Here is a 15,851-nt window from a genome sequence, read left to right on the forward strand (position 1 = left end):
TTACATCACCGTTAGGGATAACATTTTTTGCATTCTGCTAGCAAATGTAAAATCATTAGAGTCTGAATTTATGTGCTTTATTGTGCAATATAAACAACATCAATAATAACGTTATGGCCTGTGGAAACCCTCACATTTTTCTAAGATGTGACATATGGTCTTGTCAGAAAAAGGAAAGTGACATTTTCATAATTATTTGGTTTTATTATTTGCTTCATAGTGACCTAGTGGAGATTAACCCTCCTACACCAGACAGAGAAAGGTAGGGGCTCTACTTTGAGGAGCCTTAATACAGAAAAGTGAAATGATGCAATGAATTAGGGCAGCAGATTACTAGAGAGAGACATCATCAGTGAAAGGCCAAGGGTGCAGAGGGAAGTTCAGCTGTTCTCCATAGGTGTGCTTTTTAATACTGGGGGCTTTTTTTGTGACGTCTGTTGGTGAGGAAGTAGCAGCTGTGGACCAGGACTCCACTATACCATGTACTTCACAGCTGAAAGAAAAAAAAGATATTATTTTTTTCTTTAGAGTTAATAAACCAATACAATAATAGAGGGAAAGATTGATAATATTAATTGGTGTGATGAACAAAAGACTCTGTGTATCAGTGACAAAACATTTTCATTGACAAGAAATGTCAAAAAGAGAGTGTATTTCCCCAATGTTTCAATATATATACAGTGATTTTGAAGGATAGCTCACTGTAAATTTGAAATTAATTGAGAAAATAAGGCTACAATCCTGCACCATCAAACTTCTGTTTTCTTCAAGCTACTAAATGGCAGTTGTCATAATCCCGTGATTAAGGTATTTCTCTTTTTGAAAAAAATTATACCACAAGAATATATGAATGGTAAAATGTATGTAGACACCTGAAGTGTAAGGACATCTGGATTGTGATGGTAATCTGATTAATGGCAAATCAACATAAAAAACAACACTAAGAATGAGGAGAAATAACAAACATCTAGATACCAAAAGCCAAGAGCTTGCAGGACGCTGAAGGGATCTGTGGAGCACAGCCTCGGGGTGCTTCAGCCAGAGCTTCATAACTGATAAAAGGAAGCAGACAAGATTGTCATGGGTCTCATGGGTTGGAGCAAACGTACTATGGGATATTTGAGAGGTTTGTAGGATTGTATAAAACCTTGTTATAGGAGATTTTAAGGGGATTGTAGAAATAATGAAGCCTGTATGATGTGTAAGGGAAGGGCTATAAGTGGGGAAAGGAGTGGATCAAAGTGAATGGGAAGGAACAAATTTAGGGAAATAGAGAGGAGGGGTGTAAAAGTGGTCTGTCCAGTGGAAGCATACTGCTGGACCTTACTCTGTCTGACCAAGCCAGGAGAAATCTTTTGGGTCTTGAAGTCCTTCCATTTGACTTCTCTGAATATATATCTCACTTAAATGATTCACTTAACAGGGTCCTTTCTTTTCTTTGTTATCTTTGTTCCTGCTTATGATAAGCAGATTTAGTGCAGATGGAGAGCGTTTGTTTTCACCTCTTTGTTTTCTCTCTGATGGGAAGAAAAGTAGTCTCCTGTTTCTCTTCTCAAGTGTAACTGAAGGATGGGAACCACAAACAAACTTCATTATAGGTGGAAAGGTGTGACAGTAATGTAGAATACATATGATAATACGTAGAAAGGAAAAATGAATGTGGAGTCTTGATAGCATTATTTAGACAGTTTGAACAGTAGAAAAAGTTTAAACAATTTTGTCATTTATCGGCAAGGACATTCATTTTCCTCCATCCCAGTAAAAGCAGAACTCATTAGCTAACTCCACAGAAATATGAAAAATTACTCAACATTGATGTTCATCAAAACTTAATGAAAAATCTAAGCATCAAAAAAGACTCCAAATCACAGAATCACAGAATGGTCAGGGTTGGAAGGCACCTCTGGAGATCATCTAGTCCAACCCCCTGATAAAGAAGGTTCACCTACAGCAGGTTGGACAGGATCATATCCAGGCAGGTTTTGAATGTTTCCAGAGGAGGAAACTGCACAGCCTCCCTGGGCAGCCTGTGCCAGGGCTCTGTCACTCTCAAAGTAAAACCTTTTTGTCATATTCAGGTGGAACCTCCTGTGTTGCAGTTTGCGCCCATTGCCCCTTGTCCTTTCACTGGGCACCACTGAAAAGAGCCTGGCCCCATCCTCCTGGCACTCACCCTTAAGATATTTCTAGACATTGATAAAATCCCCTCTCAGTCTTCCCTTCCCCAGGCTAACCAGCCCCAGCTCTCTCAGCCTTCCCTCAAAAGGGAGATGCTCCAGTCCCCTCATCATCTCTGTAGCCTCTGCTGGCCCCTCCCCAGTAGTTCCCTGTCTCTCTGGAATGGGGGAGCCCAGAACCGGACACAGCATCCCAGATGTGACCTCACCAGGGCAGAGCAGAGGGGAGGATCACCTCCCTTGACCTGCTGGCCACACTCCTGCTAATGCTCCACAGGATCCCATCCTTCTTGGCCACACGGGCACACTGCTGGCTCATGGGCAACTTGCTGCCCACCAGCACTCCCAGGTCCTTCTCCACAGAGCTGCGTATCTGCTGGTCAACCCCTTGCATGTACTGGTGTATGTGGATGTTTTGTACACTTGCCTTTGTTGAACTTCATGAGTTTCCTCTCTGCCCAGCTCTCCAACCTGTTCTGGTCTCACTGAATGGCAGCGCAGCCTTCTGGTGCATCAGCCACTGCTCCCAGTTCTGTATCAGCAGCAACCTTGCTGAGGGCACACTCTGACCCTTCATCTAGGTCATTGATGACTAAATTGAACAGGACTGGACCCAGTACTGACCCCTGGGGAACTGCGCTGGCTACACGCCTTTGACCAGACTCTGCATTGTTGATCACAGCTCTCTGAGCTCTGCCATTCAGCCAGTTCTCAGTCCACCTCACTGCCCACTCAGCTAACCCACACTGCCTGAGCCTACCTAGGAGGATCTTATGGGAGACTGTGTCAGAAGCCTGGCTGAGGTCGAGATAGATAACATCCACTGCTCTCCCCTCATCTGCCCAGCCATCATCCCATCACAGAAGGCTCTCAGGTTGGTCAGGCATGATTTCCCCTTGGTGAATCCATGGTGACTACTCCTGATGACCTTCTTTTCCTCCACATGCTTAGAGATGACCTGCAGGATGAGCTGTTCCATCTCCTTTCCAGCGATGGAGGTGAGGCTGACTGACCAAATGCTTTACTGGGAAAAAATTAGGTGGAAAGTGGATTTTCTACATTCTGTTCAATACAACCAATGAGCAAATCACTATGTACATTGATAGACTGAACACAGAAAATGCTTCCTCTTATCCTACACCGATACAGTAGGGACGCTGCAAGAAATTGATGGTACTGTATTTGTGCATGCATGGGTGTGAGGACAAAGAGCTGTAGATAAACAGGCTTTATTCAATTTTATTATTGTAGAAGAAAATTAATTTTATAGAGATTTAATATTCCGGGGTGTTTTTAAAGAATATTTAAATGTGCTGTCCATAATTACTCTTTTGGATAGTGCTATTTAATTATTTTTTTATAATTGCATTCAATCCAGAAAATATTTGTGCTTTTTTTCTGTGTTGTTGTGGCTACAGCTGATATTCTTTTAACCACTTGGTATACATGAAGTGGGTTTGAAATAAGCAAATTTTTTTTGCATAGAATTGGGCAGTTACTTCAGTGTTTTTTTAATGCTGTCTGGTGTAATATTTAGTTCATTTATCACAGCAAGTAGGTACTTGGGGAAAGAAGATATGATGTTTATTCTGAATGAACTTTAATGTATGTAGATCCAATATTATCTGGATTTTTTGTTCGTTTTTAAAATGTTTTCATGAGAAAAAAAGTTGAGTCATCACAGTATTTGTAGGACTTCCATTTTCCCTAAATAATGGTATCTGTCCACAGAAATCAATTAATGATTTAAGAGAAAGTGTACTTTGGAATCTCAAAACATACACAGTGATGGATTGGATTTTTGATATGGCAGTTCCACTTATCCTTGATTTCTACTGACTTCTCCATGAAGAAATAAAAAATAAAAGATGTGGGCAAATCTTTATGATGGCAGGTGGCATCCATGCATCTGTCTTAGAGGCATTATACATTTTTTTCTTTATTTTGTTGTAAAACATGAGAATTATCATGCCGTGATGCTGCATTTTCTGAGGCTGACCATCCCTCAGTGTGGGCCACCCTGCGTTTAGGACATGAGTTTTCTAATACAGCAACCCAGCTGCCTCTGCCATTGTCATCTAACATACCCTATATCCATATTTTTTGTGACTGCTGTTGCTACATTAAGGTTATGTGGCAGTGAGTAGTTTTGGGATCACCGCATATTTATACTTTCTAGTTGCTAGAGACAAGATCCAGCAGATGGATACTGGAAAGCACATTTGGGTGTTATAAGAGGGAGAGGAAACCCTAAAAAATATTAGCAGTCATGAGACGTATCCATTCATTAGCCATTAAATCTTTTTAGCCATCTAAGTCTCAAGTTCATTTTCAACGCAGCCATAGAAAAGTAAAATGCTTTTTTTCCTGCCTCTGCCCTCTCCTCTGCAGAAATGTGGCACTGGAGCCTGGGGCTCCTCTGAAACCTACGTTCATTTTTGAGCTATCTGCCATCCCCCTGCTTTCCTTGCTTGTATGCCGTCCTGCCCCTCCCTCTCAAGTCCTTAGCCCTTTTCCTGAGGCATTTTAGCACACTAACCTTGCGGAAAACTGCTCACTCCTAGGTTAGTTTTCTCTGAGGTTAGCACAAGGAATGAGTTTGCAGAGTCACATCAATACCAGAATTAATGCAACTGGAGAGGGCACAAACTCTGTAAGTCATTCTGAATACATAATGTGCATGAAATACTCTTTTTTTTAATTACTACACAACTCCGAAGCTACATCTTTTTTTTTAACACTGTTTGGTAAAATGTTCACTTTGCATACTGGATCACAAGAGCAGGTATTTGGAGATGGGCAGATGGCCATGTAGATAAAAAAGATGAAGTGAGAGAGGAGCTTGCCAGGCCATGGTCAGGTGGCTTGTGGGCTGCTCTGCACCTAAATCCAGGCTTCACTAGCTTGCTTAGCTGGCTTCAGAGCAAAGGAAAACAGATTAGTGTAAACCAAAATCACTATAAACCAGTGAGTTACGTCTGGTAGTCAAGTTGATTTCCTACTCCCATTGAAGCACTCACCTCTTCAGATTTAAGCTGAGAAAGATTGAACTTGAACATTAGTCTCCTGCTACAGATGGTCTCCCTAGCAAGGAATTAGTATATTTCTAAGAAATGTGCCTTTTTGTACTCTACTCCTCCATAATTTCTTAAAGGCTATCAGGTTTTAATGTATGAAATAAAGCTATAAAAATATGTTGGTTGGTCTTTTGTTTTTTTCAGAAAGGGCTGCTTGAAATCCCCTCCCTGGGTAACAATCGGGAAAGTTCTCATTACTGGGAACTTTAAAATGTGTGCTGATCTGCAAAACAGAGCATGAGTGATGTGGGCATTACTTATATAATTGGTTTTGTGCATACTACAATCACATACTGGCTTTAAAATATACCCCCTTGGTGTGTTCATTATATCCATCCCTCATCCACTTCTGCAACAGATATTTGCAGTCATTCATCACTATTTATTATTAGAAAAGCAATTAATATGGAGCAGCAGCATGTATTTTAACAGTCTCACATTACAGTCTCAATAGAACATATATGTTACTATACAAAGCACGGTAGAAAGTTCACGTATCTCTTATTAACTTCTACAAATTCAACAGAGCTGACCTGCTGTCATGTTTACCTCTTTTTTTCCTTTCCATTTATCTCTGCTTAGTTAGTACTGATTGGAAATGAAATTAGGACCCTTAAAATGGTAACTTGGGCTTTCTCTGTTCATAACATCATTTATTATTAATTTTTGCTTCTTTTTATATTAACATGTTCTCATTTTAAATGATTTATGAGCTTTTATAATTTCCAGATGTATAACTTTTAAAGTATTCTATATTTTGTATAGAAGTTTAAAGCAATATTTAATTGTTTAAACCTTTAAAGATGCAGATAAATCTCTTGTAAGACATATACAGTGTGAGTGGTAACTCCATAATTTAAAGCTGTATATCACAGCACGCCATAAAATTTTCTTATCAGCAGTTCTTGGCAATATAAAACTGATACATTTGGTACTACCAAGTAATGTAGTCTTTCCTGTAAGTCACCTTATTCTGACTTACCCTTAAGCTAGTCTCTGCATGGAGGTTGCTGTGCTCTGGACTTATTAATAAACTTATTGGCAAATCAAAAGCAGTTCATCCATAACCATAATTAGTAGAGGATGACCATGACTAATTCAGTTGCTTAAATTACCCAAGGCACCTTGATTACTCTTCTGCAGCAACAAACTGAATATTCAACTTTGTGAATCAATGCAGTACTGGTTGCAGTAGCAGATACATTGAGGCCCAGGGCACAATTTGTCTGTTTGCTCCAAATTGATAACCTCTTACTGCACTATTTCTCAAAGGGGTTATTTGCTGCAGCAGCTATTCCTATTACTCTACTGATTGCAAACTAGCTTGCCTCAGTACTTAAGGGTGATAAGGAAAGAGCAGATCCTCCCTAGCAAACTGCAAGAGCTTAGAAGAGATTTGAATATAAAAGCTATGTGTTACACAATCCTCCTAGGAGGGATGCTGGGGCTGGGGTTTGACATTCCCAGGCTCATTGTCATGCCAGAAAGGCTAATTACACTCATGTCAGTGTCTTTGTGAAGAATCAGTAATGAACCATATATCCCACTTAGGTATTTGTTTCCACTATATTCATCAATGTAGACATGCAAGATTCCACAGAGAAGGTACCTGGCACAACAGCCTTTGTGCTGTGGGTGTAATTACTGTACATAGTCCAACTGATAGCAGGCTGCTGCCATGAAGAGTTGTTCCTCTCCTTTTTTTCACTCCCTCCCAAATAGACATTGTTGTCTCCTTTTCGTCAGATTTAATAATAATTTATTCACAGGTGAGTAAGTTCAACCAGCAGATTATTTGGAAAATTTCTGCCCAACCCAAATTAAAAGCTTCTCTTCGGGTCACCTTAGGTTTTACTTAGATAAGGTGTCAGGAAGGGAGAGGGAAGAAACAGTTGTACTGCTGCTATCAGCCAAGGGGCTGAGTTCTGCTGCAATTTGTGTAATGTGAAAAGTCACCCAGAGTCACCCGAAGAGAGAGAGATAGGGGGAGTTTATACCTTCACTGAGACAAGGAATGGGTAATTTGCCTGTCAGGTATAAGAACCGATCTGGTCTAAGATGAAATCTGCATTTCTAAGGAAGTGAAAGAAAGCTTATTTTGAATCAGATGGATGGTCAGACTATCACCTGAATGAGAAAGAAGTAAAATAATTTTAGAAAAACAGATTAAATCTTGCTAGACCCACTGGAGGGCTCCAAAATAGAAATTAAGTCTAAAACCAAGCCTGTCTTACCAAGACAAGATTTTCTTTCAGGGATAAAACCTGAGGTACAATGCATGGGGAAAAAATAAAATCCACAGATGCTAGAGAAGTCCACATCACACCTACTAGATAAAGGGATTTTTTATTTAATCGTGATGCAAGTAGATTAAATGTTGGTTTCCTCTTTTTTTTTTGTAACTGTGTCAGCTATTTTAGATGTTTTGAATAACTTCTTTTTTCTTTAACTTTTTATTTAACCTAGCTTAAGAATGATCTTAAGATAACTCACCAATAACATGTTCCTCACTGAAAAGCAAGGCAAATCCAGAAACCTGGCCACTTGGCCTCTTTAAGTGCCCAGTTCCACCATGTTCTCTGAAATACCCAAAAGGGACTGGGAAGTTTTTGTGCACAAAAATTGCATGACCCTGGTGAGGAGCTTGTGTTACATGGGTCAAGACCAAATAGAACAGTGTCTACCAGAAGGCTGTCTGGCATCTGGTTAAGATACAAGACAACATGCCTGAATTCTTAGGACCTTTACATAGTGTATCACAATATCTAGAAGCAGTTTGACCACAATTAAATCAGAAACCGACAATATTTTAAAAATGTCTGGGCTGAAGATTATTTAGTAACTTGCAAAGCTAGGTTTAACCACAATAATTATGAATCTAAAGATAATTTGAATAGAAGTCATACAAATGTCAAGTTCTTCAGGAAGAAAAATACAACTTTTTTGTTTTCTTTTATCCATATCTAACGCACACAAGCTTAATAAAGCACTGGTCAGTAGAGATTCCAAACTCTACAGTACACCTCTGCTATTCTATTCATGGGAAAAGAAAAGTTATTTTTGGTATGAACTGATATTGATCATTGAGAATTTCAAAACAGAGAACACCACACAGCTCTAAGTAGTGATAAAAAAGTAAAGAAAAAACAGGACTTGTATGTTTAGTCAATGGTAAAATAGACTTAAGGATGTGAACTTTGATTATGCTTTTAAGTTTCTGTAACATACAAAGAACAAAAAATGAATGCAGAAAAACATGTGTTGCAAAAGGAAAGCCAGTCAAGCTGCACAGCCATCATTTAGAGGCTGGAAATTCAGCTGTCAAAAAAAGAATTTTGAAATAGGCAGGGCAAATGCTTGCTCCCTTCTGTTCTCAGCATTTTTTGCTGCCCCTCTCCCCTTTTACTCCCTTCTCCTCTCCCCTTTTACTCCCTTCTCCTCTCCCTTCTCTCATATTTCAGTGAACAAAAGAGAGAAGATGGAAATGATGGTGAAAAGTTGAAGACACTGAGAAAAGTATTCGGTTCTTATGGACTATATATTAAAAGAGAGTGTTGTATGATAAATTTTTGAAATAAGAACAATGCAAATGGTTTTGGAGGCTTTAGTGTCTCCACTTTAGAAGCAGATTATAGAAAAATATTGAAAATTTAAGATTAGTAAATCAATGGGACTAGATATGATACTTCAGAGAATGAAGGGATGTAAGATTACAATGGGAAAATCCCTATTTCTAAATTAAATACGCCATGTACATACCTAATTAAAACTACTTTGTATGACCTTACTACTGAGGTTTATGACAATTTGTTAGCACTGGAATATTTTTACATTTTTTTACCTGCATTAAAAGGCAGGATTTACAGATGTAGCCTATGCAGAAAAATAACTACTAATAAAATGTAACAACATGGTTATTGGCTGATTGTCCATTAAAATTCCATATAGTTCAGCAGTAAGTGAATAAAATGCATTCTGATTCAGTCTTCTGTACTTTAGCCTTTCAGGAGGTAAGCATTGCTAAGGGAAACGATCCCATTTTAATTCAGGGCGAACGCTGGCCTTAAGGGGGACCAGTTTTACCCACTGTGGTTGTGAAGCATCTGATCACTTCAAGATTACTTTTAAAGGTATATCCAAATCTACTGAAATTTTAATTTTTATGTTAGAAGCCTCATTTCTTAATCATATAACACTGCCTAAGGAAGGCAGAGTTTTAGCATGTGGATTGAATACAGTGTTTAGAAACCTTACACAGAATTCCCAGAAAAGGCTCAGCATTTAAGACATAACTTACAAGTCTGAGGACTTGCAACTCTTCAGCAGTCTGAAAGCAGGTATGTTGTCAGCCTTTTGTAAAAATAGGATATTGTTGTGAATATTGAAGTATAGGTCCTTGATAATAGTTTACAGATTTTATATTCTTTCTCTTCTAGAATTAAACATTTCCCTGTCTAGGGTTGAAAGTGAATAGGTTGAGTAAACTTATTCTCTTGCTAAGCCTTACCATTTTTCTTTTATTAGTGTTTATTGTCCCTATACTTTTGTTCCTGCAGCAGGATTTTGGCAAGCTTGGACTGAAGTATCCATGCTTTTGGCTCTGACTGTGAATTATATAACATATATCTATCTGGAGCTTCAATTCCCTTTCCTGATTTTATGTCACATTCAATCTTGAGCAGATGGTTGCATGCTGCCAGTTGTCACATACACTAAAGTAACTTACAATTGACTGTGCTCTTGCCTTAAAGTGAGTGAGTGTTGAGTAAAATGGGAAAAGTAGTTGTCCTGCAAACAAATCAACCTTTTTTTTTCATAAATTTGACATGCATCACAAATTAATGGAGGCAATTTCTACAGTAATAATGTAATCCCTGGAAGAACTGCAGCTGTCTATTCAGGTGCATTCAATCTCTCCTTGATGGGAATAATTACCTTCCATCCTCACTAGATAATTGCCTTTTGATTGAGGTCATCAGAGCAATCAAGTCTGTGAGAGGCAGAAATCATTGCTAGGGTGAAGAAAGAAGGGGGAGGAGGGTAGAGACCAGAACAGATATTTTAGAAAGGAGAATTAATAAAGAGAATTTGCATGTATTTTAATGCTTCTTTGCTTGTAGTGATATTTTAAATGATGTGATTATGTGAAATTAGATGGCTGTTAAATATGCTAAAGCCTATGTCTATTTATTATTTTTTTCTCCAAAAGAAGGGTGTTGTTGTGTCAGTCCTTGAACAGAGAATTTTCTGCTTGCAGGTTCTGAAAATAGTTTTCCTTTGCGAATGTCTGCATCAGTTTGGAACTCTATTTCTGTTTTAACTTATTTTTCTTCCCCTGTGTCTGTTAACTGTTTAAACTGATAAATTTAGTAGTTGGGATTTTTACACTGGGTCTTTAGGTCCTAATGTTGGTCAGTATTGGAAATTGCTTTCGTGTGGTTAATGACTGGATAGTGATACAGCTTAGGATGACATTTATTATTCTAGCATACAACTTTCTAGTTGTTCTGTGAACCTGACACTGTCTGCAATGAAGGCAACAATTCTCTGGCTTATTAGCTGACAGTTTTAGCACTGTATCCTTCAGTTGTACTGAAAAAGAATGTTTCCCTTTTGTTTTCCACATTATGAGGAATGATCATAAGATACTTCTATGCAATATTTTTTCTTCCTTTTATAACAATATTGAAGCATGTAGGGAAACACCAGTTTACTTTAAAACAATTTTATATTTTTCATCATGGGTACAAACATTTATTTTTTATTATGATTTCCATAACATAACAAAAAGTGCTTTTGCTATCCAGACGTACACGACTAAATTTTACCAGTGGACAAGAATTAGCAGGGTGATTCATGTCTGTTGGTCATGGAGAAGAAACTGTTGCATTATGTAGTACAGAAAATGTATGCATTTTAAAGGATAACCTTTGTATTAGTTTTTAAGTAAATCATGAAATAGAATTGTAGAATAGTTTGGGTTAGAAGGGTTCTTTAAATGTCATCTAGTCCAAATCCCCTGCAATAAACAGGGACATCTTCAAGTAGATCAGGTTGCTCAGAGCCCCATCTAACCTGACCTTAAATGTTTCCAGGGATGGGGCATCTACCACCTCTCTGGGAAACCTCTGCCAGTGTTTCACCATCCTTACTGTAAAAGAAATTATTCTTTATATCTAGTCTAAACCTACCCTCTTTTAGTTTAAACCCTTTACCCTTTTTCCTATCGCAACAGGGCTTGCTAAGAAGTTTATCCCCATCTTTCTTATAAGCCTCCTTGAAGTACTGCAAGCCTGCAATAAGGTCTCCCCAGACCTTTCTCTTCTCCAAGCTGCAACTGCAAATCTCTCAGCCTGTCCTCATAGGAGAGGTGTTCCAGTACTCTGATCATTTTTGTTGCCAGCCTCTGGTCTTGCTTCAACAGATCCATGTCTTTCATGTGCTGAAGGCTGCAGAGCTGGATGGACTGCTCCAAGTAGTGTTTCATCAGAGTGGAGCAAAGGGGCAGAATCACCTCTCTCAACCTGTTGGCCATGCTGCTTTTGATTCAGCCCAGGATATGGTTGGTTTTCTGGGCTGTGAGTGCACATTGCTGGCTTATCCACCAGTAGCCCCAGTCCTTCTCCTCAGGGCTGCTCTTAATCTCTTCAGTCCCCAGCCTGTATTGGAACTGGGGGTTGCCCCAACATGCATGCAGGACCATGTGCATAAAGTACACATGGGCCCACTTCTCAAGTTTGTCTAGGTCCCTCTGTATGGCATCTTATCCCTCAGGCATGTTGACCACACCACACAGCTTTGTGTCATCTGCAAGCTTGCTGAGAGTGCACTTGACCCCACTATGTGAGTGATGAAGATATTAAAAAGTACTGGTCCCAGTACAGGCCCCTGAGGGATACCACTAGTCACTGATCTCCATCCAGACATTGACTGCTACCCTCTGGATACCACCATCCAACCAATTCTTCATCTACTGATCAGTCCACCCATCAAATCCATCTTTCCAATCTGAAGAGAAGGGTGTTGTGGAAGACCATACAGAAGACCTTATAGAAATCCAGATAGATGACATCTATAGTTCTTCTCTTGTCCACTGATGTAGTCACTCTACCACAGAAGGCCACTAGGTTGGTCAGGCAGGACTTGCCCTTGATGAAGCCATGCTGGACTGTCTGAAGTCACCTCTCTGTCCAACATGTGCTTTAGCACAGCTTCTGGGAGGATCTGTTCCATGATCTTCCCAGGCACAGAGGTGAGGCTGACAGGTTGAGAGACCTCCTTGCTACCCTTTCTAAAAAAACCTGTGCAATGTTTCCCTTTTTCCAGTCACCAGGGACTTCATCTGACTGCCATGGCTCTTCAAATATCACAGATAGTGGCTTAGCAACCATACCAGCCAATTTCCTCAGGAGTATGGGATGCCTCTCATCAGGACCCATGGACCTGTGTATGTTCAGGTTCTTCAGGTGGTCACAAACCTGATCTTCTCTTACAGTGGAAGGAACTTTGCTCCCTCAGTCCCTGTCTTGTGGACCATCCACTTGAGACGTGTGGGAAGAAAGGCTGCCAGTGAAGACTGAGGCAAAAAAGTTGAATATCTCAGCCTTCTCCTCGTCCCTTGTTAACAGTTTGCCAGTCTTGCTCATCAAACGGGGGTTACACTTTCTTTGACCTTCCTTTTCTGGCTGACATGCCTGTCAAAGCCCTTGTTATTATTCTGTGCATTCCTTGCCAAATTCAGCTCCACCTGCACCTTGGCCCTCCTGACCCCATCCCTATACAACTGGGCAGCATCCCCATACTCCTCCCGGGCAACCTGTCCCTCTTCCACCGCTTGTACGTTTCCTTCTTGCCCTTTAGTTTGACCGGCAGGTCTCCACTCAGCCATGCCGATTTCTTGCCTTCCTTTCCTGATTTCTTACATCTGGGGATCGAGAGCTCTTTCACTCTATGGAAAGTGTTTTTAAAGATCTGCCAGCTCTGTTCTGCTCCCTTGTCCCTGAGGGCAGTTTCCCAAGGGGTCCTACCAACTAGCTCCTCGAACAGCTGGTATTTTGCTTTATGAATCTTCAGGGTTCTGACTTTACTTTTCAGAAATACAAACAAGAGATTCACATTCTGTGTAAGCTGATGTCTTTATTTCTGACTGCTGTAGAGTGAAACACCAATTCTGACTGTGCTGTTATTTCCCTCGTATATTTCACAGGAAGGGTGTCCCACAGACAGTAAATGCCATCCATTCTTTGGGAAGTAAGTCTCTGGATACTTCCACCATCATGTAGAATCAACTCAGATAATTCATGCTCATGCTGGTAAATTTACATTTATTGTTCAGTGAAAGTTCAAAAAGTTAGTTTTTTTGTGCATAAGTGTATTACATTTTAAATTGGAAATAGAACTAAGTAATTTGTGGTGAGGATGGACTTACCAGAAATATGGAAACCGTTTAAGGCAGTTTTTTCTTATGTTGTTTCAGTACGAGACTATATGATAAATTTTCATGAACCTGTTTCAGGGATATGCTATGCAGATTCAGATGACAAATACAGTGTACTTGTACTGGCACTGAATTAACCTGAGCACATGATTTACCATTTTCAGTGACTTCTCAAAAATAGTTAACTATCAGAATCTGCTTTTGGGAGAATCATAAAGAAAAACTTTAGCAGCAGTATTTCTTTTTGTTTTAAAAAATGTGCTTATATAAAATGGATACTTTAAAACTGGAAGCACACAATATTTCAAATGATGTAATGAGTGGCTATTTATTTGATTCATTAAGCTGCTTTATTATTTGTATTGATTCTATGACACAATTTTTTAACTTCTAATAGGAAAATTTATGACTGGGGTATTTCTATTATTCTTACTAAAGAGATGATCTAAAATTTATAGTCTAAATCTGCAAAGTAACATGTTAAATGTTAGAGTATGTGCATTTTTTCACAGAAAAGGTTAACAAAAGCAGTCTGAGGGCTCATTTGAAAATAGAGCTAAGAGGAACATCACAGAAATGCATCAGTTTGCTGATAATCCTGCTGTATGAAACTAGAATATGTATTTTCATTTGCTAATCCTATTTACAGGAGATAAAGCCCCATGCTTCAGAGCGCTGCCAGCCATGAGCTGCTTGGTCTTTAGCACAATAATACTGCTGCCTGGGCAAGTGAAGCGTTCTGTCTTACTCCTTTAAGTAACCTAGTTAAATTGGCTCTGCCTACCACACCTGGGAACATGGGATACTTCATACTTTTGAAATGAGCACAGAATAATGATCATGACCAATTTCCAAGGTACTGCCCAAACTACTCAGAAAAACAGATGTGAATGAGAGAAAGGTTCTTTAGAAGAAGCAAGGTCTGAGTTTATTCTAAGACAGACGGAGCGAGACTGCTGGAGAAGCTATTGGATTTGACAGAAAAACACAGAAGAGATCATGGTGAGTGACAGTGAGAAGAAAAAAATGTTTGGAAGTTAATGGTGTGGAAATGAGGTAGGTTCACCAAAGCTCTGCATGTAAGTGAAAGGAAATTGTTGCTGGTAAACACTAACTGTGGCTGAATGCACAGGACACAGAGTTGGCTGCTATTAGAGGTTTCTTGCTGCTCCTTCAAAGCAGTTAGTCACTTTTCATTCAAGTAGATGAACTGCTATTATAAGACCATCACAGTGCATACATGGCACTGTAATTTACAAATGGAAAACATACTGGGTTTAGGAAAATAAAAGGAGAAATGTGTATTGATAGGTGTTTCCGTGGGACAGAAGCATATTTTCTTTATTAGCCTCCTGAAGGAAGAAATTACTCCATGCGTCAGTCCTGTTTTTCACCTTGTCTTCAATAGCTGCTTCAGCTTAATTTATTGGTCTCCATCAGTCTCTCTTGTTGCTGTTCAATTTTCTTGCTTGAAATTAAACTGTGAGGTCTTTGGAACAGGAATGTGTATGCCTGAACAGTGCCCGGCACAGCCAGAAGGATGTTTCTCTGGGAGTTCTGCTGCAATTTCAGAACTTCAGGCAGTCCTGAAGGGCCAAGGAGTCCAGGAAGGCTGGACATTCTTCAAGAAGGAAGTCTGAAATACACAGGAGCAGGGTGTCCCCTTGTGCAGAAAGATGAGCTGGCTGGGGAGAAGACCAACCTGGCTGAACAGAGAGCTTTGGCTGGAACTCAGGGAAAATGAGAATTTACTACCTTTTGGAAAAGGTGCAGACAACTCTGGAGGACTACAAGGATGATGCAAGGTTACACAGGGACAAAATCAGAGAGGTAAAAGACCATCTAGAACTCAGGTTGGCCACTGCCATAAAAGGTAACAGAAAATGTTTTCACAAATCAATTAGAAACAAAAAGAGGGCCAAAGATAATCTACTTCTATTGGATGTGGCAGGGAACATTGCCATGAAGGATGAGGAAAAGACTGAGATATTTAATGACTTCTTTGCCTCAGTCTTCAATAACAAGTCCACTTACTGTCAGGGTACTCAGCCCCCTGGGCTGGAAGGCAAGGGCAAGGAGCAGAATGGAGTCCCCACAGTCCAGGATGAAACCGTCAGTGACCTGCTGCTTCACTGAGACACACACTGTCTGTAGGACAGG

The 15,851-nt window shown here is 39.7% G+C and overlaps 1 protein-coding gene across 7 annotated transcripts in view; it reads left to right on the forward strand.

Moving 5' to 3' along the window:
- CNTN5 (contactin 5) overlaps positions 1-15,851 on the forward strand; it is a 968,197-nt gene that overhangs the window by 504,066 nt on the left and 448,280 nt on the right. Inside the window, exon 1 of one of the 7 annotated variants that reach the window (XM_080376473.1) lies at positions 8,670-14,693. The exons of the other annotated variants lie outside the window; for them this stretch is intronic. The gene's annotated coding sequence lies outside the window, so the exon portion shown is untranslated. Of the gene's footprint in view, positions 1-8,669; positions 14,694-15,851 lie in introns of those variants that run through there. 7 annotated transcript variants of the gene reach the window in all.

Source organism: Falco punctatus, assembly GCF_963210335.1.
Source record: "Falco punctatus genome assembly, chromosome: 2".
In the NCBI taxonomy this organism is placed as follows: Eukaryota; Metazoa; Chordata; class Aves; order Falconiformes; family Falconidae; genus Falco; species Falco punctatus.